Source organism: Rhinolophus ferrumequinum, chromosome 3, assembly GCF_004115265.2.
Source record: "Rhinolophus ferrumequinum isolate MPI-CBG mRhiFer1 chromosome 3, mRhiFer1_v1.p, whole genome shotgun sequence".
NCBI lineage: Eukaryota > Metazoa > Chordata > Mammalia > Chiroptera > Rhinolophidae > Rhinolophus > Rhinolophus ferrumequinum.
In genome coordinates, this window is record NC_046286.1 from 65651339 (window position 1) to 65678207 (window position 26869).

At 35.1% G+C, this 26869-nt stretch overlaps 1 protein-coding gene across 4 annotated transcripts in view; it reads right to left on the minus strand.

Moving 5' to 3' along the window:
• HS3ST5 (heparan sulfate-glucosamine 3-sulfotransferase 5) overlaps nucleotides 1-26869 on the minus strand; it is a 252880-nt gene that overhangs the window by 134519 nt on the left and 91492 nt on the right. For 3 of the 4 annotated variants that reach the window (XM_033094146.1, XM_033094127.1, XM_033094137.1), the window contains one exon: nucleotides 14143-14334. The exons of the other annotated variant lie outside the window; for it this stretch is intronic. The gene's annotated coding sequence lies outside the window, so the exon portion shown is untranslated. The remainder of the gene's footprint in view (nucleotides 1-14142; nucleotides 14335-26869) is intronic. 4 annotated transcript variants of the gene reach the window in all.

The window sequence follows — 26869 nt, forward strand, 5'->3', positions numbered from 1 at the left end:
GTTTATTTGGATGTCACCAGTTTCTGCAGTAATATACTTTTCTGGATCGGGATCCAATTCAGAGATCCAATTGAGTTGTCATGTCTCCTTAGTCTCCTCCAAACTGTGACAGTACCTCAGCCTTTCCCTATCTTTCATGCCCTTGACAACTTTTTGCCTTATAATAGTGTCATTGCATTCATACACATTTATTTCCTCACTCTGCTATGTTTCCCAAAAAATTTGTCACTGAGACATTTTATTCCCAATTTTGTCTAGCACATGATGAGAACTCAATAATTACTACTTGACTACATGTTGGAAACAATTAGAAAGGATAGTAACAAAATCTCCATAATTAAATACTGAGCTGTGTACTATAGTGACTTTAAGGAGTTACAAAAGTTAGAGAGCAAGTCTGCAAAATTGTAAGACAGAAAACTCTTTGCAGATACCATATCTGAGCCCATTTCCTCTAGGCCCCCGGAGCAGGAGTCACGGAAGGTCCCAATGCATGAGCTGGCTAATCATGGCACACACATACCACATAGCTCAGGGGTGTCCAAACTTTTTTTAACGTTTTTCACCAAGGGCCATATGCGGTAAAATACACAAACAGCCGGGCCACTCACTCGAGGTGAAGTACGTATTGCCTCACCTGGTTTATTGAAGTAAACTAAATATATTTTTGGAATTTGCTGCGGGCCAATTAACAATAGATTGCAGACCGCAGTTGGCCCGCGGGCCCCAGTTTGGACACCCCTGGCATAGCTGGTGGCAGCAGGAAGGGCAGATGCAGCCTCGGTCCCAGTATCCAGGATGACCTGTTGGATATCCTTACCGAAGACCTCATCATCAGTCCTGTGGCAGGGCTGGGTCCTGGACACCTGCACAGACCACTGAGCTAAAATAATTACCTCTCTTACACTTTGGTTTATGTCCTGTAGCTTTCCATTAAGAAACTCAGGACAGAGAGCTCCAGTCTTCTTGCCTGGGACACTGAGCTCCAGCTGGTTTCTTTTCTGGTTCTTCCTACAAGCGACCGACGAGTGTGTCACATACCTCAAACCATGATGCCAGCACTTCCCCACCCTGATATCCCAAGTTGCCTGCATTTCTCCATTAACATGACCCACCTGGCCCCTGTGAATCCCACCCCTCCTCCCTGAAGCCAGGAGAATGCTCAGCTGACAGGTCCATGCCTCTCATATGCCGTCAAACCCACTGGTGGTCTTCCTTAGTCATAGCAGCTTCTCCCTCTTTCCCACCAGCCCCTCCCGCTGACTCCCAGCATAGTTCAGAATTGTGCTTGTTCCCCTTGGGATTCGTTTCCCTAATCTCAAATTACTATGATATCTGCATAAGTCTATACTTTCTCACTACTGCTGTAGAGACTGAATCTGTGTTTTTCCTCTCCTGCTGAACTTCTTAGCTTGGCCTGCTGAAGAGTTCACCCATCTTCTGGGGCCATAGAAGCTTTGCTTTATTTTGGAAGGACTCTAATTACTGACCATCTGAAAGAGGGCATTCTTTAATTTCAGTTTCATACTACATGAGACTCAGATTTTTCACAAAGACTCAGAAACCCCACCTTACAGGTTTAAAAGAAATTGAACTGATGTCTGCTGGGTTTTCACTGGAGTACTGTTGAATAATTTTTCATTTTCTTTGGGAGGCTTTACCACAAAGAGAAAACATGCCTAGTAGGGTCCCACAGAGGTGTTTTGACATTAGGCTTAATAAAGCATGAAGATCTTATTAATAAATAACGTTCTTCTAGGATAACAAATAAAGCTGAATGCACTGGCTAGACCCTGGAGTAAATCAAATCATGCATGCAGCCATACATTTTGTTAACTTGGAGCAGTCTCTTCACAATGTCTGGCAAAGCCCAATGCAACAATGCACAAATAAAACCAGCATATTATAAATGCATTCGCCTTCAGTTAAGATACAGACTGTCAATAATTTTTCACACTCTGTGGGCACACAATAGTAAACAAACCTTCACTAAAACTGATCAGAAGGCATTCCAATGATACATTTAATCTTTGTTAGCAGGAAGATTCCACTCATCAGCATGTCCACACTACAGTAAACACAGTTCTGTCTTCTCATCTCATACCCTTTGTCTCATCATCTACAGGTGGTTGACAAAAAGCAAGCTATTCTATTCAGCCATCATGGTTATTGATAAACTTGTTAGTCTGACCCAAAAAACCTTTGGGAGTATCCAAAAACAGAGAAAAGAATCATCTCTCTTTTAAAAACTAAAAATAAAAAAATGAGAGTGCAGTGTTCCTAAAGAATCCTTTCCTGGATTTAGAAGTTTGCATCGTTTTAGCTGGAGCATGATTTCATGGCCGCCCAGAGTAGGTGAAAGCTCTCAGAGCAGTGAGGAGTGGGAGGGAAGCTTGGGTACTCAGGGAGTTGTATTTCTCTTGGTTTTGTGGTGACAAAGGCAGCTGCTGCTTCAGTGAAGCTCTTTTCACGATTAAAAGCTGATGGACAGCTTTCAAGTATCAGCTAAGCATGACTCATTGCAGTTGCTCAACATTCTGCAGGGACAGAGACTCCTGCCCCACACTCTTCTGACAGCCCACTTCTCCACTCACCAACAGGTTTGGCTAGAAAGCCAACCACCAGGCAATAAAATGCAAACATTTCCAGGCACTGTTTTGATGCAACAACTTGTTGGGTGGATTAAATTTCAACTCAAAAGCCTTGCCAACCATGCCCATATGCCCAAATTTACACATCTTGCCAGACCTTTTATGTGGTTATGATGACAAAGCCATTAGAATGACATTTAAATCCTGTTCCAACGCTTCAGATTTAAAGCAACCATTATCCCGAGAATTAGAGTATTAACAATCTTATTTGAATATTTTCGCAATTCCTATATGCTTATGCCCATACTATATACAGCTATATAATTATATAACGTTACTTATTATAGTTTCTTCATTTTCAAGTTAAGACAGTGAAAATGAAGGAACAATCAGGGTTCAAAGTGATGCATGACAAGATTTCGATTTTGAGAAAACAAGAGAGGCCGTGTGGAAAAGAGAGACGTGAGTCGTCTGTATCTACTTAGTATCTACTTCACATGAATCATCTCCTTTAATTCCAATAGTACTATGACACTGGCAGTATTATCATCTGCGCTTTACATATGATGAAATTAAGAGAGCGAGTTGAAGGTGCCCAAGGTTGCACAGGTAGTAAATATTAGAAACTTGTATTTGGATTTAGGCAATCTGATTCCAGAGTTCACATTCTCAGTTGCTATTCTGAACTACCTTGTATGTGATCAGAAAATCCAGTCATGGATGGCTCTACCACAAACATGGAAGAAAAAAAAAAGGAACTTCCTTTTCTCCCACACTAAAAAGTGTTTAGGATTAGCCTAAATATCCACGTTATCTTCCTGTATAATTCTAATAAAGGTAAAGCTATATAGATTTTAAAATGTTTTGTTTCCCATAGTGATGAGTCTCAATGCCAAGGTGCAAAACAAAATAAAAAGAATATTTTCATTTTGTTGTCTGAAGAACTAAGCAGTTTTAATTTCAGGGACAAATGTCCTTAACATTTACCTAAGCATATATTGGTATGGATAATTTTCTTCAGAAACTAAACAATACTCAAAATTTTGTTTCTTTTGAAAAGGAGGAAAACTTGGTTGAAAGGCTAGTAAGCCTTTCAGTAGGAATAAAGTTTTGAAGGAAAGATAACATTTCCTGATGATTTACGCATAAGCTGGGATTTCGACCACCTACCATGAAGAAATGGGAAAAACAATGCCTTGATTAGGCCTTGCCTGAGAGTGTATTCTTTAATCCCTTTTAAGACTCAAACACCTAACTTTCCTATACCCAGAGTCCAAATCATTAGGAAATATACTCTACATGAATACAACTTTTTTTTTGTACATTTTTGTTTAAGCTTCTGAACTTAGTAAGTATGCATTGAACTTATTTACATATGTAATATAGAATGAATTTATAACGGTCATGCTCATATGGATATATAGATATTTCTGTTCATTATTAACTCTTCTGTTATCTGACTTCTTAAGCCTTAGTGCTTTTCTTCCCAGATGGATTGAAAACTCTTTCTGGGAGGAAATTGCATTTGATAGTTCTTTGTTATCATTAGAGTGGTCAGTAGAATATTTTGAAAATGATTCTACTTTCCACAGTGAATGATTTATTATGTATTTCTAAACTCTGGACAAAAATGTATAAATGTAAATACTCATTCACGAAAAATGTGGTGCCCCAAGGCACTATTGCTAGCTTGTAAGTATTTAGGAATTACATTATGTGATACTGTCTGTCAAACCATACTTCCAATCACATTACTTTTATTCTTACCAATTTACATAATGTATGAAAAGACAATGAAAGGTAAAATTCAGTTCAGTTATACTCAGCCCAAGAGGCAAAGTAAGACACTCTTGAGCCACATAGGTTTATGTAGGAGGGAAGTTTGGCCCATTAATTCCCTTGGTTATCAGAGAACAATTCACCTATGAACCTATGAAGTGATTAAAAATGGGAAAAAAAGTTCCTTTGGGAAAGGAATATTCAAAAAGTGTTGCTACTTTATAAATCACATAAATATTCATAGGAAGAGAGAGAGGAAAAGGAAGGGGATAGAAATTTCAAAGGACATCACTAAAAGCTTCAGACAAAATGAATGCAATCAATCAAAAATAGCATAAATCAGTTATTTTCACAGTTTTTTCCCCATTGGCAATCTGAAAATATTACCTTTGTATTTGCTTAAACACCTTTTTGTTGTTAAAAATAATAAACCAGTACTCTAAAATGCCTAATGCTAGAATGCTAATAATTAGCCATCACATTAGTAAGAACCAGATGTAATCTTAAAATAAAATTTTGAATTAACTTTACTAATTATAGAAAAATTTAATTGACTTGTATGTGGATATTAGAACAGATAGAAGATCCAATTTTCAGCTTCTTAGTCTTACAGGATTTACAAGTGTACAATAACAAATGTAAAAACTGGGTGAATTTTTCATTTTGTTACTTCTTTCACTATCAGACAAAATCATCAAAACCTTGGTAAGTTCACAAAGTACTCATTAAGTCTTCTGAACCCTGAGTATTTACAGCTGTTTTCCATAATCATCCTCATCAATCATTTAGAGACATGTACCTAATGTTATACATAGTTTTTAATTTACTTACAATTTAAATTATATTGGTTTAATAAATGACATGCCTGGAAAATGCACATGAAAATTCTATTCCGTGCAACGAGAAACCCCAGTTTCATCATTATATAAAACTATGGCTATATCCTTTATTTCAGGCAAATTTAGAATCCATTTATAAGAACCAAATGTACAACATTTTAAGATGTATTATACTGCTTAAACCAGAAACTATCTTAGAAAATTAATTGATATTGCTTTAATTATTTAATCCTTTTGTATCTGAAACTCCCTTGGCTTGGTAGACAGTCTTTTATACCATACTTTTCTTTGTGTTTTGAATATATTGCCTCTCTGCACTATTAAATCTACTGAAATTATTTTCCAGTGAGCTGCATAATTTTGCTTTATGAGGGTTCAAAGAGTTCTCACATGACTCTATAATTTCCTAAGGATGCTGAGGAACCCAGGGCCCAGATGTTACTTAAGCTGTTTTCTAAACTCAGCACTTTACTATTTATAATTTTTTCCTTCCGCAGTTCACTGAAAAATAATACTGTTGTATTTCATTTGTGCACTATATACTGATTAGTAGGTGAGTAATTTCATGGCTTCATACATAATTTCATTTATTTTTCAAAGAAAAAAACCTCAAAAGATCATTCTAATTTTTTTATTTAAAGTCATTTTTGGTAGCGCTGAAGAGGTTATCAAATAAATGAGGCCATTCTGGGAGCTTAGGCACACTCACTAATCAGCTTGCTTTGTGGAATTCAAAGGGATGGTCAACTCTCCTTAATAAAAAAAAACATTATTTTAATAATAAGCAAAATAAAACTCAGATAGTGTGATACACTGAAACATGGATGGCAATTTTAAAGAATGGGTTCCTGTCATAGTTCTACCAACTGGCTTCCTGGACCTGCCCATAACGTCTAACCTGTACAAATCACCCTCTTTGGAACTCACTCCGTTTTCACACCTGTAACATAAAGCCAGTTGGGATCATTTCCAGCTCAAACAGGCTGTGATTGGTAGTTAGGGACATACATGGTTATCAACATGAAAATGATTCTCAAAGTGGCATCACAAATGAACTAAATTAGAAATGACTATAGGTTATATTTTAACAATGTGTACTCAACTTTAGAGTTTGTCCCCATTTTTCTGAGAATCAAGTAAGAATATTACCTAAAAGGTTCATAAATAGATATTTTCAAAATCCAGGTTAGTTCTAAAAGTTAATATATTCTTTCCTGATGTTTAGGTCTTTTTGAACTAATTTGGCATTGCTTAACATCACTCTCAAGGGTATGGTTATAGTGACACTATAATAATTTAAAATCACTCCATGGGTTATAAACCATCAGGAAAAAACTTAAAGACATTTAATTTTCATATATATATATGTATATATATATATACACACACACACATACATACATACATATATATATAGTTTTCCTTGTTTGATCTCTTTGGAAATCCTACAGCATTACTTGGAGAGCACTTGTTAATCAGACCATATATAATAAAACCAAGCAAAGAACTCAAAAGCTAAAAGTAAACACATGAAGTGAATTGCTTTCATTTGGGGAAATTCTAAGGTCAGCATTTCAAGTATGAATGTAATGTATGGAAGCTTATCAGCAAAAAGAGAAAATTTGGGCAACAGCCATTTAATAATGACTCTACTCTCCAAGTTTAATCCACATGTTCTGATTTTAAGACAACCAGGCTGAACACAAAAAAAGACAAACAAAAAAACCGTCTGCCAGAAGAGCTGCCACAAACAGTTACCAGTTAAGATCCCATGCCCCGCATCCTGTCCCTTCCTCCCTGTTTTATCTTTATGTTTTCTTTCTTTCATACCTTATCATAGTCTATGATACTATGATACATATGATACTCTATGATCTATGATACTTCATTTACTTGTTGTAATTGTTTTTTGTCTGCACATCCTAAGAGAATGCCATGTTTTGTTCACTGATGCATCTCAGTCCTAGAACAGCCTAGCACTTAGCATAATAGTTACTAACTAAACACTTGTTGAATGAGTAAAGAAAGGAAGCTTGTACTGAATTATAATGTATCCAGGTACTGGTCTTGATTTTCAGTCGAAATTACAATTCTATGCATAAAAATCAAATACATATCAAGCCAGTACAGTTTATAAAGTTCATATTGCTCTTGCCTGGACAGTTACTTCATCTATTACAAAAATCAATCTTTAAATTTGGCAGTGTTGACCCGACACAATAAAAACATAGTTGTCATGGCACGGTGCATTTGTACCTTACTCATGAAAGAAGAGCAGCTAATGGATGAACAAAGTGAATTATCTGAGTATAAGCATGAAGATGGAACAGTTGGTAGTTGTAAAATACTGGCTCTGACATTTATCTACTTGATTTTAGCCAACTTGATGAAACTACCCTGTAGAATTTTCTTATTCAAAGGTTAAGACCAATATCTTAGTGACCTACATTATAAAAATGTGTGGTTTACATCATTTAACTTGCATTTATACAGATATAATTATTCTAACAGTAGTAGACAAAAATATATTTGAACAATCTTTCCTTTCTCGAAGTAAGGAAATTTTGGCCCACATGATTGAGGCCTAGTGGAGAGAAAGAAATTAAACTGGAGAAAATTTATGTACATTAGAAAAACTGTGCTATTTAGGAAGAAATGCGACTATAAAATATAATAGCTTCATTTAAATGTTTCAGTCAAAATAATATATCATAAACGCCAATGTATTAAATTTTTGTGTTTGAATATTTTTCTACCTTTATTTTAATAGGGGTATCATGTGCTGGCATACATGACATGTCTTCACAATTTTAGGTCAGAAAAAAATAAGCATTTTTCCCTTATAATTTTTCATGCTCCACAAAGTTTGCCATCATAAACCACTTTGCATTTATTATAAATAGGTATTACATGAGAAAAGCAATTCAACTGTATTCTATTTCACTTGTGAAACTAAGCAGCTTTGCATGACAACTAAGTTGAGTTAATGGGACTATGCTTGAAGGATTTGTTAACCTGGACCTGAAGTTACCTAGTTGTTACTGAACTCAGGACTCTACAAAATGAAGGCAGGAACCCTGCTGCGAGGAGGATAGGAAAATTATTATAATCTGCATTCCTAAACTGAACGAGAATTTTTGCTCAGCAGAAACCTCTTGATTGCAAAAACTCTGAAATTATATCCTGCTGTTAAGAATACCTGTTGGGGTACAGGGAATCAAAACATTCCACTTGCTTCAAATAGAAGAAGTGTGATACATATATTTACAGTCCTAGTGGAAGCTGCTTTCTTTTTCAAAACGAGAAAGTCCTAGGGGAAGCTGCTTTCTTTTTCAAAACGAGAAAGACCTTACAACCCTTTTATAGCTGATAATGAAAAAAAAAATAGTCATTACTCAGCTACTTAATATTTGGTTAATAGGTAGTTTTAATTTTCTTTAAAATAGAAATATTTTGTCTCAAAAATAAATTTTAGCGTAAGTATTTTGCTTTATAATACTGAAGATGACACTTTAGACTTAGTCCAGCACCTGAAATATGACTATTGGTATTTCTTAGGACGTTTTGAGAAGTTTATTTGCTCAACAAATACCCATGGGAGCCCTTAACGCTATTATTCATTCATGATTGTATACCTTCATTGTGTATTATACCCATCGATGTGCACTATAGTTTCTCTTTTGTATTAGTTAATACTTTTTGGCCCTAAATTTAATCTTTTTTGACATTAAGATTCCACAGTAGCCCCACTCCCCTTATCTGTGGTTTCACTTTCTTTGGTTTAAGTTGCCTGCAGTCAACCACAGTCAGAAAATATTAAATGGAAAATTCCAAAAATAAACAATTCATGTTTTAAATCGTGTACCATTCTGAGTAGTGGGATGAAACCTCAAGCAGTCCTGCTCCATCCTGCCAAGGATGTGAATCATCCCTTTGTCCAGTGAATCCATGCTGGATTCGCCACCTGCCCCTTAGTCACTTAGCAGCCATTTCAATTATAAGAGAGAGAAAGAGAGAGGGAGAGCGAGAGAACACACACAGAACTTTTATTACAGTATATCGTTATTATTGCTCTATTTCATTGTTAGTTGTTATTTCTTATAGTGCCTCATTTATAAATTTAAGTTTACCATAGGTGTGTATGTATAAGAAAGAACATATTATATATAAGTGTTCAGTACTACTCGTGCTTTCAGGCATGCAGCGGGTGTCTTCGAACATATCCCCCATGGATAACAGGGAGGGGGCAACTCCTGTAACTCCTAATTTCTTTGGGTTCCATTTGCCTACTACACCTTTGTCTACCCTTTCATTTTCAAGCTTTTCAATAACTCTGTTTTGGTGGCATCCTTGTATACAGCTTAGAATTTGGTTCTGCACTGTGTAATAGTGGCCTCAAGAAGGGCTCATGATAACATTTCCTGAGTTCCTCTATGTTCAGAATATTTGCCTTTAGCTTTTATGCCTTGAAAGGCAGTTTGGCTGGTCATAAAACCCTCGGTACCCACTTTTTTCCCTTTCCTATACTGATGGTGAATTCATGATTTCCCAAGGCATCCTGATTCATTGTTGGATAGCTCAACTTTTACCAGGTGGCTTTTTTGTTGTTGTTAAGCTTTGCCAAAATCGCTCTCCTTGAAAACTTCTAATAAATCATCCTATAGTCTATTCCAAATATTTCTCTTCTCCAGGATGAAAGAAACTGAAGGAAAGTTCTTATGGCCAAAATAGCTTCAAAGTACCCTTTAGTAGAGCTAATGATTTGTTTGTTCAGTTAGCTCAAGTCGTTGAATCTTCTTTGCCTTCTTTGTGCCTTTGTCATAGCACTCTTTTAAAGCAAGTTAGAGTTATCATATCAGAGCCAGAAGCGACCACTGGGATCATCTGATGCAAAGGCCTCATTTTAGGATGAAGAAACTGAGGCCCAGGGGAAGGTAAAGAGATCACCCTAAGGTCACGCCACTACCAGGAAACTGAATCTGAGCTTGAACCCCAATGATCCCCAGACAAGGATTCTTTTTACTGCCCTGAGTCCTTCAAAAATACAATGATCATTTTGCGTGTGGTGTGTGTGTGGTGAGAACGTTTAAGATCCACTGTCTTAATTGTGTGAGGTGATGAATGTGTTAACTAACCTTATTGTGGTATTAGGTTGGTGCAAAAGTAATTATGGTTTTTGCAATTATTTTTAACCTTTTAGATCGCAATTACTTTTGTATCAACCCAACAATACTTTTGTAATATATATGTTTCAAGTGGTGACGCTGTGTACCTTAAATATACACAAAGTTATATATCCATTATATCTCACTAAAGGTGGAAAAAAATACAATGATCAAAAATGTTTCATTGCACTGAAAAAACTTAACATAAGCCCCGTCACATAAGAGAATTTACTTAAGGTCTGCTTGATAATTATCATTTCATTTTTTTCCCCAACTACATACAGAACGACACATGCAGGATAGCTGTCTCAGAGAACTTTCAGTGGGTTTGTTGTTCATTTACATAAATTGTCACTTTCATTTTCTGTTTCTTGAAACTGTGGAACTTCAGATAAATGCAGATTTAGTTTTCCTACCCCCAAATCCCCAAACCATCATTTTGAAATCAAATTACACAGCTTATGCTTAAAACATAAGGGCCAGATTCTATCTTCATATATACCACCCACTCTCTAACAGCAGAAATTGGCCCCAAAAACCCATTAACAAATATTGTCATTAAACTAAAGAGCTAATTACTTTGGATTCAGACAGAATGAACAAAATCATAGGCCAACCGCAGCTGGTAGTAATAATGGTGAGACTAACCGTATGTTACACTGGAGATTTAAATAACAAAGACATATTAACACTAATGTAACCAAACATACAAAATTATCCTCCAAATGGAGCAAACTATTATAGTTAGAAAAGTCTTGAAAGCACATTGGAATTATCTGATACAAGAAATGAAGAATATTTCTAAGGAATTAATCATCATAATTTGAAATTATCAGTGTTTAATGAGGAGGGAAACTTGAGAAATTTATTCCACCGCAATATTCCACAAAGGAAGAATTACGTCTAAAAATCATTTTGATCTAGTAGGAAGTACTACTCTTATATTCAAATCAGTTTAATACTATAAGATGAAAGAGGCTTGCTTTAAGGCTATTTTAAATAACCGTTAGCAGAACTACCTTACAGTTCTGTAAACATGAAGTTATCAGATAACTGAATATTTCCCAAGCCCTTAACACTATGTTAAAATTATTAATAAACATACTTTAAAGAAAGTTTTACAAACCCTGAGAAGTAATAAAAATCAACCATAATTTTATCAATTGAGCATAATCATTAATAATATTGTGGTGTATATTACTTCAATTTTCTTCCTATGAATCTGCAGCTTTTTTAATAAAAATGAGACTACATCATAATATGGTTTTATAACTTTTTTCATTTATAGAATATTATGAGCATTTCCCCACATCAATAATTATATTTCTACTACACAAATCTTAATGATTTCCCAACTTCTTAAATTGAGAATAATAAACCCATTTTAATCTTTTAGGATATCTCACAAATATAATTACTATACTGTTTCATAATGACACTAATACTCCCCAAAGATTCTCATTTAAATCTCCTTTCTTCTGTACTGAATGTTCCCAGGTGGCTCTATTGGTTAAAAGCTGTATCCAGATAAAGCTGACCCAACCTAAAATACACCTACATTTCCTGTTTTAATTCCTTGACTAATGACATGCAAGATGATCTACTGATGACTAAAATAATTAATGATTTTAAATTCAATTACATATGTAAGTACTCTGGTATTTTCTTCATTTCTTCAACCTTCATCTTGGAAGAAAATTTCTTCTTACCTTCCTTCCTAAAGAAATCATTATTTAAGAACACGTGCTTAGTTTTTCCTTGTTAATAAGTTATACCTGACCAGACTGATGTTTACTGCTCTTTGTATTACGGTTTTATATGGCAAGTTTGGAGGAAAAAGATGCTGTTGTACACGAGAGGACCAGACTAGAAGATCTCAAAGGTCCATGTCTGCTCTAAAAGCTTATGCTTCTATGAAGTTTTTGTAATTTATTCTTTTGTTGTATATTTCACTTCCTGAGTATGAAGGCTGCCTCACTCAGGTTCCCTGAAATACATTCTAAGTTTTCTTCAGGGAGCCACAATTTAAGGTAAATATGCCAATGAGAATGAATGTGACTCACTGCAGGAATCAATGCCATTCTCTCTCCACCTGCTCCTCAGCAAAAAGGAACAGGAAAAAAAGAAAGCAGAGAAGTAGTTTCTATATCATGTTTTTCTGAAATTGAAATATTATAGATTTGCACTAAAAGCTTTATTAAATCTAATTTGGAGACTTTATTGAACCATAAACTTTTGTACTATGTATTTGAGGTTTTCACGATCTTGTCTACCAAAAATTTTAGGATTTTATCATCAGCTGTGGCAGTCTTAATATTGAGAACAATTCTGGCAACAAATGCATGTGAAAATTCATTACTATTATAGTTAATTCAATTATGTAAATCTTTAATTTTGATTACTTGAAAAAGTGCTGCCTTATTTTATGCATATGATATATTCATTTCTTTGTGTAATGCTAATAGCTAATAGGAACTATAAGGATATACTTCTTTTTGATTAAGGGTTTATTTTTACCTTTTGATATTTTATGGACAAGAAATTCTACACGATATGAATAAGTGCACATGAAGACGGATAGAAGAAAATGTCTAGAAGGCTGAAAGTCAATCAAAGGATTTTGATTAAATACTTCACTATTTACTATAAAAATAATGCCATACTTTTAAGGAATCATCACAGTTTAAGATCTGAATATGTCCCTACATTTTATAAACTTAAATTTTATAAACTTAAAATTGCAAATTATAAAAATGAAGTAGCTAAATTGAGATATAGGAAACAGAAATACAAAAAAGTGATATTCAATAAATGTACATGTAACCTGCTGTAAATGTATCACATGATTAATAAGTTTCTATCTGCAAAGGAAAAAAAGAGTAGCGAATGCTATATTAAGCATATCTGCTCTTTTGAAATTTAAGGTTGAGTTTTCAAAATGAAGAGAAAAAGAAAACGCCCTAAAAAAATGTAGAAATGCTTAGCCAATCCTGGTAAGAATTCATCATTTTCATCTTCCAGATATTTCTTGGAATTAGATCAATAACCATAAACATCTGTATAAATTTACATTACACAGAACCGAGAAACAGCTAAAGAGAGCAGTGACAGGACTGTCACTCTGAAAGAGAAATAGGGACACCTGGGAATAAGCTCATCATCTTAAACTTTGAAAAGGAATATTAAAGAAAATTAACAATTCAATTTGCGGGTGGGGGTCAAAAAGGGAGCACTAATTTAGCATCTCTGTGCTAAAATCACCCCTTATTTATTCTTGTGACTGAAGGAAACAACATAAAACCCTATTTAATACGAAATTTGAAAATTAGAGGCATATTATTTTGAATGCCAATTTCTGTGTTTCTCAAAGGCCTGAGAGCCACCTTTATCAGGATCACTTGGGGGTGGGTAACTATGAAAATGCAGATTGCTGGGTCACATCCCAGACCTAGTGAATCTCTGCAAAATATGCTCAGTATCGGCTGTTAAGGACCTCCCTCTACCCCCTTGTGCCTCTTATGCATAGTAAAACTTGAGAACCATTGTATGTCATACTTTTTTGTGTAAAACAGATGATCAGATGTCGATTACCATTATGCTTGCTTGCATTTACATGGCATACAACAACTTTTCAACTTAGCATTTCATTGCCCTTTTTTGTTGTGGAACTGCACATAGCTGGCTATTTTCCTTATATTCAATAACTGCTTTTAATTTTATTATATTAAACATTCACAAGAATGTGAGTTACTTCCAAAATTCACTTACCTTCACATCTTTATGCTTATTCAGAAAGTTCTGAACATATACGATGGAAATTTTCAAGAACAACGTGTACAGTGGATTCTCTGTTTAATTTCCAAGTGTTTCAAAGCTGGCCAAGGAGTCTCCGTAGGTAGACACCAGAAACGTCATTCAGAAGGGAAGACAATGCTGTGGCCTCTAGGTACCTGATTATCTCTGAACAGAACAGAAAAACAAGTAGTCGGTCACCTGAAATTCATAGAGAATCTGCTATGGAGAAGGTTATTCTCAGTAAACTAGCAGTGTTACTAAATTTAAATTTGGCCTGGGTTTGCTGCTCCTGATTTAGCACAGTTGTCCTTTAAAATTTCATGTCATTGTGAAGTCAGAATTGCATGATGCTGTTACCTGCAAAGGATCCTGGTTGAATTCATATTGTTTTAATTGACTATTTTTTCCAAACACTGCATCAAGTGATATAATCACTAATTTTATTTTGATATGCAGGTACTACATTTGGGTGATGAATTTCTTTCTAAGTCAAGGTTGATAAGATCTCTTGGAAATATATCCTTATATGAGACTCGATCACACCCTATAAAAGATAAAATGTGATACTTTTACTAAATCCCCATGGAATCGTCTGCTACTTTTGCTCTACTTTCTTTTGCATGCATGATGCTTGCCAAGATAATTAGACATAAATAAAAATAATGTCCTTTCTAGTCAATATGTGTTGGCTACTCAGGGAAACTAAAATTCTTGCACCTTTGTTGAATGAGTTAAGCAAACATTGGTGGTGGCTAATGGAAAAAGAAAATAAAGACATCTGTTTTTAAAATTGGTAATCAATCTTGCAAATATTCTCCTAAAGAACAGATAAAGCAATATATACAAATAAATACAAAGTCAAATACTAAATGACAAGAGTGTAATTAATATATATGGAAGCATAGAGTACACTGTAAAACAATAGGTTTTTAAGGAAGACCCACTGCTTCGCCACCTAAAAACCATCCCCAACTTCCTTCCTTGCTATGTCTCACAAATAGAGAATGGGAAGTCAAATATTCACCCTCCCAGTGTTCCTTTCTGCTAAGAGTAGTCATGTCACCCCATTCTGGCCCACAAACTAAGAAGTATGCTGGGTAAGAAAGCCCGGCAGACATTTTCTGTATTGATAAATAAGGCAGTCCTGTTCCTCTTCTTTATTTATCACAATTGCTTGCTTTAATGGGGATGTGATGCTTGGAGGTAGAGCAGTCATCTTGTGACCATGATGTAAAGCATAACACGCGTCCAGGTAAACACAAAGGTATAGGCTGTGTTATGGATGATCAGCTGAATCAACACTACTAACTGCTTCCTGTGGAATTGTACTTCTTTAAGCCATTGAGCTTTCCATTGCTTGCTCACAGAATCATTTCAATATGACAAAGAGCTCAAAAACCATCTGTTAAACAGTAAGTGTCACTGCAATGATTGTAATGGCATCTATCTTTTTACACTGCAGTATAATCTGTAAGTTCTCATTTTGTGGAGTCAAGGGCAGCCTTCTTTTGGAAAAATTAATATAAGACCCGGTTTTATTTTACTATAAGACCGGGTATGATATGATATGATATATGATATGATATAATATAATATAGGCCGAGTCTTACATTAATTTTTGCTCAAAAGACTCATTAGAGCTGATTGTCCAGCTAGGTCTTATTTTTGGTATCTCTTGCTATGTTCTCTGAATTCTTTGTTTGGAAAATACTGTTCACATCCATCACTTCATTACTGTCTTCCTTTCATCAACATTTCTTACTCAATCACAGTCTGGGTTTTCACTCTCTTTCTTAGACTGTTGCTGTAGACTTTTCAACAGATTTCTCTTTTTCTTTTTTCTTAAACATTGCAGTATGTATTATAGTTACCTTAAGATTTAACTTCCTAAAACATTTCTTTGGATCCCTGTTCTATTCAAAACATAAGAACTCCTTCGGTCTTATGGATTAAATCCAAGTTTCTCAATTTGACACTTAAGACTCCAGTAACATAGATTATTCTAGATTTCCTGTCTCTCTTCCCTAATATTCTAGGTAGTTTGGTGGGAGGATCTGTCTCCACTCCTGAGGGGCACCCTAGCTAGCTTAAAATAATCCATGTATCTCCATCACTACCTACAATGTTAGGGATGAGTACATGACCTTAAAAGGTTAATGATCTCCATTCTGGAGTTTTTGTTGCCCTATTGTGATAAAAACAAAAACTTTGCTTTTCTTGATGGATATGAGCCTGTTAACATGTAGTGTCAAGAACTACTGGTAGACTGCCAAAACTTAAGTCATCACCAAGGACATAGCTGAGTTAATAGAAAAAGAGAAACTGGGTTCTGAACATGTTGTTTCACCCTTGGACAGATCCTTACTTACAGATAGAATACTCTGAACTTCTCTTGTTATGTGTGAATTTATAGATTTCTTTCCTTTTTTTTTTTTTTTTTTTTTGGTTAAGCCAGTTTGGGTTGGTATCTCTGTTACTTGTAAGCAAAAAGATCTTTGCAGTGTATTTATTTATATTTTTACTGTGTGCCTGCCATTTCATTCATTTCTACTTCTCTCTCTTCATATCAATATTCTACCTTTGTAAAAATAATCCAGCCCTCCTCTCCCATGAAATATTTCCAGATATTTTCTAATTCAGACTGAAAGAATGCTAATCAAAACCACCTTGTTTTCCATTGTATATATTAATAAGAGAGCTCACCAAGGATATGATGCTATCATTTGATAATGTCTCTCAAATCTTATCTTTAGTTAACATTTTCTTCTCTTAGCTCCAGACTTTTATTTCTGACTAAACAGTTGATATCTCCACTTTGATGTTATAAACGCTCCTCAAACTAAACTTGTCCATAACGGGACTCATAAAAACCTTCCTCTCCAACACAGCTTTCTTCTAGTGTTCCTTGATTTTCTAAACAGCATCATCAGCCATCAGTTGGATAAGTCAAAACCCAAGGTCTTTTAAACTTTTTAAAAAAGAATCAGAGTAGATTTGCTCCGTCTATTTTCCCTCAGTCCTGGTAACTGATCACCAAGTCCTTTTGATTTTGTTTCATAAGTAGTTTTCAAATCTGTCTCCTTTTCTTTTTATATCCCCCTCCTCCCTCTTCTCCTCCACTACCATCACCACTACCCCCACCACCATCAGCACCACCACAAAGACCTTGTCTGTTGCATGGAATATTGCATGGCTTTTTTTCTGTCTCCCATATCACATTTTGTTTCCCTCCGATATATTCTTCTCATGGCATTTAGAATGAGCTTTTAAAAACACACAACTGATCACATCAATATGATGTTTAAAAACCCTCAAAACCTTCTCATTGTTCTTAGAATAAAGATCAAGTACTTACATCATCCTACCTAACTCTCCAGCCTCATCTCCTTAGAAGAAAGTGACCATATCTGTTTTTAAATACCTTCATTTTTAAAACTACCCAGCATTCAGCAGAGTGCTAACTAAGCACATAGTAGGAAATCAAGAAATATTTGTTGAATGAATGAATAATTTCACTGCAATAACTCTTGAACCACGAACCATATTGTATTTTTATTTTTCCCCATATATTTTATTTTCTGACTTACTTATAAGTACAAGAAGCAAAGAAATGTCACATTTCTTTGTACCCTGTAGCAGAATGCTACGTAAGTACTAGGGGTTCCGAAGGTATTTGGTTGTATTGATAATGATATTCCTACTTTGATTCCTTTTTAAAAGGTTGGCATTCATTCTCTCTCACAATGGATAGGTTATCCCTTACCTATAAGATTAAATGAACATGGGGAAATATATTATTATTCTGTCAAAAAAATACAAGTTAAAAATAGGAAACTTGTATCTGATCATAATTTTATAGAATTTGCACAGATTATTTATGAAGGAGTTGTTCTTCTGTATGACATGGAGCACCTTCAGATAAGCCTTGAGTTATGTGGACAAACAAACATAATGTTTGCTATTTTCACTGTCATATTTTCAAATATTTTATATTTCTCTTTAGAAATCTTTTACCTTTGAAAAATTTCATACTTTAAATCATTAGCAGCTGAATTTATTTTTAATAGAGACTGATTATTTTGAAAAAATAGTTAATGCAAGCACAAACTAATTCCTAGTTATTGGATATTTACCTCAAAAGGGCAAAAGGAACTTCAGAGATTCAAAAGTTAGATATGAAATTTTAGCCTATCAGAGAAATATTTCTTAGAGTAGCCTAAAAAACAGGAATATGTAGTGAGAGCCTAAAAGCAATGAAATAGTGGGGTTGTGAGTGTATCATACTAAACAGGAAGACACAGGGTTACATGTTTCATAAAACCTTCTGACTGTGTTAGCTGTGTTTTCCAAGTTGCAGAATGACGGAATTAGGATTGAGGGAATGCAGAAGGAAGAAAGGCCAGGAAATGTATGATTAGACATAGCAAATTTTGTGCCTGAATAAAATTCTTCAGCAGATTTAACCTTCTGTTTCTTAAAAAGTAGTTGAAACTTGCCTTAGTCATATTTATACAAGAGGTAAATGAATTTGGGTTTCTATAGACTTCTGTTCATTATAAACATCTTCAAGTTTTCTCAAGGTATTTAATTTGTTAGAAAGTTTATAAAATTAAAAGGAAAAGAAAGAAAAGGAAATAACCAAACCAAACCAAACCAAACCAAATCGAAACAAAAAAAAAAAACCTTTCTGCAAGAAAAGCATTTTGAGAATGACTACAAATAATTGTCTTAAAAATCAGAGAGCAGGCCATTTTACAATTTTTCCCTAGGGTATTAAAAGGTATTTCAGGTAACTAGTGATTCTTGTTTTAATATTCAACTGCTTTTCAAGCAAAATAAGAAATTCCACCAGGATATAGACATGATTTCTTTTTTCCTATTACTTAAACTCCAAGGGATAAGTTGAAGTGGCACTATTTATTTTGCTCCTCTTTCTATAAACAAAAAATGAGCTTAACTGAATGATGGAAGGACAGATTCTTATGCTCTGCCTCTTTATACATACTTTTCTTCTGTATAAGGGGAAAAATGATTTTCAGATGTATGATATTTTACTTGCTAAACTTCTCTGTTTTGTTTATTAATTTCTGAATCTGTCAGCAGGATTGGGTTTGACCTTTTGTGTGAAAATTGAAATTTGTTCTATAATTATAGTACACACCTTTTGTATTTCTTTAAAAAATGATTCTTTAGTTAAAAGTATGAGATTTCCAATGGATGTCATGGCCATTCTAAAATGCCAGTAGTGCAGAATTTTTAACAACATGGATGTTGATGAATAAAGATGTTTATGAGTGCTTAAAAATATGAAATTTCTCATTTATGTATACTTCATGTAGGTTTTCCTCTTGATATTGCATAAAAATGGAAAAAAAGTTTTATTTATATACCTGTAGCTCAAAGATTTAGAATACGCTATAACAGCAACTATTAATAAAAAGTAAAATTTTCCCTTATAATTTTGAAAACTTCCCAAGGAAACAAGAGAAATAATATTGTACTATGAGAATTAAACAAGTAAAAACTATGCATGAAACATCCATGATTATCCCTAGATGATAGGCCTTCTGTGATTTTTCTCAACAAAAGAGTGAATAAAGAGTCTGGGAACTTCCAAAATGTACTCCATTAAGAAAATCTGGAAATGTCATTACAAGGAGACAGGCCTGGAATATGATTACAGGAGCTAAAATTTTAACATAACAGGAAGGGGATGGCAAGGTGAGAGCAGTAGTTAAAATTTTCTTTTTTTTTTTTTCTTTTTTAAGTGGATCCATCTCCTACAAAATAATTCTTACACAGAACCCTAGAGTTCTGTGGAACATGGTTTGGCCACCACTAGTATTGAGAATGAAGAAGATAAAATCAGAAGCTGTCAGTATTGATCAGAATCTTACGTCTTTCTGGTAACCAGCTAAGTCACTTATTCAGAAGATTCCTTAGACTTCCCTTTGGTCTGGATGGCACCTCCCTGTACCTCACAACCATCCACGTTTACTGGTCAGCTCCCGCAGTGACTGCCGACTCAGAAAGAGGCACTCTGGGTAGAGGATAAAGAGGACAGCATCCGTTCTGGATACAGCAGTAGAGTGGTCCCCATTCATGAACTGACAGCCTGGTTCACTTGCTTCAGTCCCTGTGAGTCTGGCCTAATGAGATTGTGTTCTTGAGTCAAATTCTCAGGCTTACAATGCGGAAGTTCATATTCTGAGTAGTAGTGAATTCCACAAAGGCATTTTGGCGCTCATTACAGACTACCCTCTGGTCTTCGTCTTCTAACACACTGATCTTTACTCTGTGGTGGTGCTATGGGCATGTTTTTCAGGTCTTGACAAAACTGATCATTCCAACACGTGAATTTCTCTACTCTTTGCACTATAGTGATAATTAGTACCAATTATATACAATTTACATAAGGTAACACCCCCTTATAGACATAGACACAGTTCAACTATCTAATTAGGTAAAGAAGTCCTCATTAGAGACTTATAATAGGTTGAAAAATTGTGTAAGTGTATATAGCTCTACTCATAATTCATAGAATGTTAGAATGTATTTGTACTTATGATTTTTTCTTTTAAATGTTTATTGTTTATTCCCAACTACTTTAAAGTGTATTTGTTTATTTTCTTTCAAATAATAGGAGTTGAAGCTAGTCCTCTGCCTATAGTAGAATGTTTGACTTACAGAGGATGCTTAATGCATGACGATGATCACTACGTACAAAATTTTGCGTGAGTGCAAAAGAGAAAAATGTTTCTAGCCTTTATCTACTATCATTTTCATTTACTCCTGGCACTGGCGAGACAGAAGATTTGCATTGATCCTGAGTGTAAGCATGATGCATTTAGATATGCTTTGCCATCTCTTCACAAGGTAAAATATATGCCGTATAACAATCGGTACGGCAATTTTATGCTGAATTGAAATATTTTAGACTTTGATGGGCTCAACAGATATATACATACAGAAAAGATAGATGTCAAAGAACGGGAACATGTTTAACTATCTCTATCTTCAGCATTGTTAACTATGGGTCCATGTTATCAGTGCTGTTTTCTCAGAATGTTTCTCAGGAAATGAGTTACGCATAACTTACATGACGACTTTAATAATGGGTCTACCTATGCTAAAATGATTTGAGATATCTTCTTGACTTATATAAAATGAAAAATTATAAATATGTTTCAAAAACTCTTCACAACAGTCAAAGACTAACTTATTTTTTTTGGTGAAAGGCATGGAGTTCAACTGTGCTGAGAAATGTAGGAAAGTCATGTTAATTTATACTACATCATGGGTGTTGTTGTTTTTTCTCAAGTCTATATGACAGAAAAATTTAAGAAGCATGATTCCTTCTGTTAATGTTATCCAGGAAAAGTTCAAATGAGTCCAAACTAAATAAAAGATATTAGGATGTATTGTTATCGAAATTGCTCTGAACCAGGGCTAAGTAAATGTAGCTTCTAATCTAGGCTACAATGACCTGAGATTAATAATTTCTCCCCAAAGGGGTTTTATCTTGTCTACCCATATGCAGTGAGGTTTGACCAAACAAGGGGTTTTTAAAGCTTGTCTGTACGTTATAAAAATACTCACATCCAGATCCCATCCTCATAGATGCTGGTTCAGTTGGTCAGGAGTGGGAAATTAGAGCCTCAAAAGTTACCCAGGTGATTGTAATATGCAACCTGAGTTGAGAATCACTGACTACGTGTCCTCTAAGTGCCTTTAGTGCCTAAGAGTCTATGATTCCAGAATTTCTGGGAGTAGTCCCTTTTATTCACACACACACACACACACACACACACACACACACTCACACACTGATGTTTGTTCATTAATCTGGACTCTCATTTCTAGTCTGATGGTAGTTACTACATTAGTGAGATTTTCAACTAACAAGTGATAACCATGACACTGCACGCAAATCAGAGAAAGTATTAATGAACAGGAAGGTAGGAAGAGGGAAGAGAAGCAGAAAAACAAAATACAAGTGCTATCAGAATATGAGCTTTCTAAGAGCAATATCGTATTTGTTCATCAACATTTAATAAAAATGTTACCAGGTGCTTATTGATATACAGAATTTTAGAATTACAAGATTTTTACAATTCCTTTACTTTTAACAAATCTTAGCAACTACAAAAAGGTAACCATGATAGTGGAAACGAAGTTCACTGCTACAGAAATGTTGAGGGTTGGTCTAATTATGAAGGAGACAAATCTATTTCATTGAAGAAGATGCTTGATGGTTATGTATTGAATGAGTGAAATTCCCCCATGTACTAAATGTAGACCTTATATTTATCAGATGATTGGAAAATATCTTTCCTCGGAAAATGCTAATGGCTTTTGCTTTGCTAAAGGAAGAGCCAGAGTGTCTCTGGCCCTAAGCTTCAAACTGGAATAGGATTTTCTTGAGAGGAAGGGATGTACAGCATAAATAATACGCATATTAAGATTAGACCTCCATCTCCTCTCTTTTGTACTTCTTTGTTCGGACAGATAAGAGGCTGCAGCTAGGGTTTGAAACTGGGAAAGGAAAACTGGCTTATGGCTTACTTTGCTACTTATATTTAGCTGACCTCTGTTTCTGCAGTTGGTAGGACTCCTGGTCTTTAAGACAAGGCAGTAGGAACAGAGAACTAATTGTATCTGAAAGGCTGCCTAAGTCTTAGATTCTTCTCTTTGAAGGGGTTTGCTAGCCAGAAAGAGGTAAACCCATAGTCATTAAAATTTGTTTAGGTAACATTCATTCATTTGTTCATCCAATAAATATTTATGGTGTGCCTTCTTTGTCTTAAGCCACGGGGATAGAAAGATTATGAGATAATCTGCAACCACACAATTTATTCATTGACTTCAGTTTAAACTGCTTTAAGTCAATTCTCAGTCTTTTATGCACACACACACACACACACACACACACACCCTTTACTCTCCATTCCACCCGCAACTCTTTTCATTCTCTATGTGACTTTAAGAGCTGCTCAGTGGAGCCGCCTGCTCACAGGACCATTCTCTGTGCTTGAGTTAATGACGGTATTTCTGCCACCAAGCTTCCTTCCTATTCTTTCACTTTAATGAAAGCCCCCGCATACTTCCTGACCTAGGGGAAGGGAGGCTTCGACTTGATGATATCCATCCTATTACAGCTGCATTTATCTTATTCATAAAGCACCAATTTATAAAGTACTCATTTCCCACTTGTTGATTGCTGCTTGGCTCTTTTCAATTTATTTTTATTCTCCATCTGAAAATATCTCAATGAAAGGAAATGACAGAAAATATTTCAATGTTAAAAGTAAGAATGTCAGATGTGGGGTTGGGAGAGGAGGTATCTGGTGGACATCCACTGGTGGTGACAAATATTATTTGGAATGGTTGAATTGATCCCTTGTCACCAAACACAAGACCAATGTTGCTGTTCTGATTTAAATCCTTTATGAAAAATTGGAGTAGATGCGCAAATATATTTTTGTAATTTACAGTGTAAAAAAAAAGCCCACTATGTAATCTGGACTCCCTTCTCTATGTAATTATAGTCATTTTCTAAAGTGTCTAGTATGAAAACACAGAGCCATAACTGTAGTTTTCAGTAATATGTAAACACAGCATCTCAGAACTTAAAATCTGGAATGCTTCACTCTGTGCTACATCACCCCAAGTGACCTACACTCTTGCTGTTTGGAGGAAAGTATTGCTCATACCAGCAATGAAAGTCAAAGGTGCTCTGAGTTCCCTGAAAGGGTTACTCAAGTGCCATCACTGGGACCTGTCATGTTGCCAGAGGAACAAGGAAGCATGAGGGCGTGTGCCCAAAGTTGTTTTGATATCAATGGATTACACAGTCAAAGAAATGAATCAGTACTGAAAAGGTATGCAATAACCAGAGCAGGATTAAAATAGAGAAAAGAAATCACGAGGTGATTCATAGAATTTAAAAGAAACGGTTCTTTAAGCTATACCTATATACTTAAAGAAACATTAATTTTTTTTAAGACTACAAAGAAAATATCTGATCTCCCTATTCCTTCCAGGACCCTTTATCTGAAACTTCGATAGATAATAATTGCTTTCTAAATATTACCCTCTTTGATAAATATTGCTTGGACAGTTGAGTGTGAAAAAGTCAAAACTTTCTTCTGTCAGTTATAAGCTTAATCGGGTCAAGAATAGATAAACACAGTTAAAGTTTTCTCCCCCACCCCCACCCCCACCCCTTACTTTCTCCATTCTCTACCTCTGTTATTCCTTCTACTACTTATGAAGCAATAGTCTCCCTTTATCTACTTTTATTATGCATTCTCTTTATAACCACCCACAGGACTTTTTGTTTGTTTGTTTGTTTAATTTTTAAAAAAGCAGATAAGCACTGAGAAAGACAACTTTCCCTTCAACTTTTCTCTCAAGAAGGATCCTGGGCTTTTATCAGATAAAGTCTGATAATGTGAAAATGTATTCCCTTAGTAATACGATTTCAAGTAATATCCCTTTACTATATTGATTTTGCAAAAAAACACATCTTTGTTGCCAGACTTTTGAGTGCAATGATGGCTTTCCATAAGATTTTGAAAAGGCATGTAAAAATGTCGCCAGGTGAACTAGGCTAGGGAGATTGTATGGGGATGTGCAATACACAACTATTAGGATAAGGCAGGGTGTTGCTGCAGAATGGCATGACAAGATCTGAGAGGTATTGAGACAATAATTTTCCCCCAAAATGTCAGTTAAAATGTGAACTTCTCAGAAGGATTGTGATGACTACACTATTTACATTAATTCTCCTTCCTCTTTAGATTATAAGATCCACGGGGCAGGTGTCTTGTATCCTCAGCACCAAGTTCAATACATTGTCTGTAACTTCACTGTAGTTATTAGTCACTTGTGGCTTTTTAGCCCTTGAAATGTGACTAGTCCAAACTGAGATGTGCTGTAAGTGAAAAATACACACTGGATTTTGAAGATTTAGTACAAAAAAAGGAATAGAAAATATCTCATTAATAACTCTAATATTGATTACATGTCAAAATAATATTTTGAATATATTTGCATGACTAAAATATATTATTGCATTTAATTTTACCTGTTTAATTTTCCTTTTTATAAATGTGGCTACTGGAAAATTTAAAATTCCATATGTAACTCACAGCATATTTCTATTAAACAGTACTTGTCTAAAGAACTAAATATTGTGTGGTAAACGGACAATGAGTGAATGAATGGATAAAAGGTGTCTGCAGCTAGAGCTGACACTGCCAGAATGAACAATATCTAACTTTTGATAGAATGACAGTCAAGAAAAATAGGGCAACAGGTGTAGTAGACTTTATCAATGTCCCTAAGTCTTTCCAGCCCATTGCTACATGCCTTTGTAATTTGTCCCAATAAGGAGGTAGAATGTCTTTCCTTACTCCTTTTCTTTGGGTTTGGTCATGTGACTTATTTTAGTCAATGAAACATTAGAGAGCATGATGTGACCAAAGGCTTGAGCAATGCTTGCATTGTTGAGTTTGCTCTCCAGCACTTCTGCTGTTGTGAGAATCTGCCCAGGCAGAAGGAAGATGGGAGATGTGTAGAACAAAATTAAACTGCCCTAGTGAAGCCACGCTTAATCTCCAGCTGATCCCCAGTCACATGAGTAAACAGGTGACATCATCACAGCTACCTAGCCCATGGCAGCCTAGATCAGCCAACTGCAGAGATCCACAGACCCATGAGCTAGATACATGTTTATCATTATATGCTGCTAGGATTTTGTGGGTTTTTTTGTTATCCAGCCTTTTTAGAAATACCTGACTGATGTAGAAGTGTAATCTTCAGAAATGACCTTTCATTTTTTAATGTGATAATTCACATTGGAAACTTTACAGTCATATTTGAAAATCTCCCACTCTCTAACCTGTTAGATAAAATATTTTTGACCATGACAACAAGTATGAGAACTAGAGAAGATATTCTAGCAGGAGCTGGATAAATTCATCCTAGAAGTATAATTCTTTGGTTGTCATAGGGAGTTTTAAGGGAAACATGAGCAGCAATGGTAAAACTTAAATGGAATTGAGTAACACAGCATTCATATTTTTTCCAAGAAAGTGGTGGATTTTTTAAAAGAGTCCTTCCTATGAGCGTTCCTATGTTTTTTTGTAGTTGGGGAAAAGCTGTTAATATATACTCTCTGCTTTGTCTTATCTCACTGCTTGCTAAAAATGGTACTGGCTTTGTCCACTCAAATCATCCCTTACACCACCTTCAACATGCTCCTGCGATGGTCCACCTACTGCCTGATAGGTTCTTTGGGCTTTTGTGAGTCTGAATAAAAATGCTGAGAATGATAGAGAACTGGAATTATGGGTAGAAAAGTAGAAGAGAAAGATTAGGCGAATAAGGTCCCTTTTTAAAAGACAGAAAAGCTGTAGAAGACCAGGGGTGGTGGAAGGTTTTGTGAAGTTTTAAATGAAAGGACTCAGAGAAAATGAGGTTATGAAGGACCATCAATAGAAAAGGAAAGGAGATTTTATCAAACATTTCTGCAGGTTTTGTTGTTTAAATTCTCTTTACACGATTTGAAAAAGGTAGGTAGAAAAATTGAGTTAATTAATTATTAGTTTTAATAATATCACCTCTTTGAGACTGGCTCCTATGGATCACAGCTTCTGCCAGTGATGATCTTGTACAAAAGTTTAATGTAGAATGG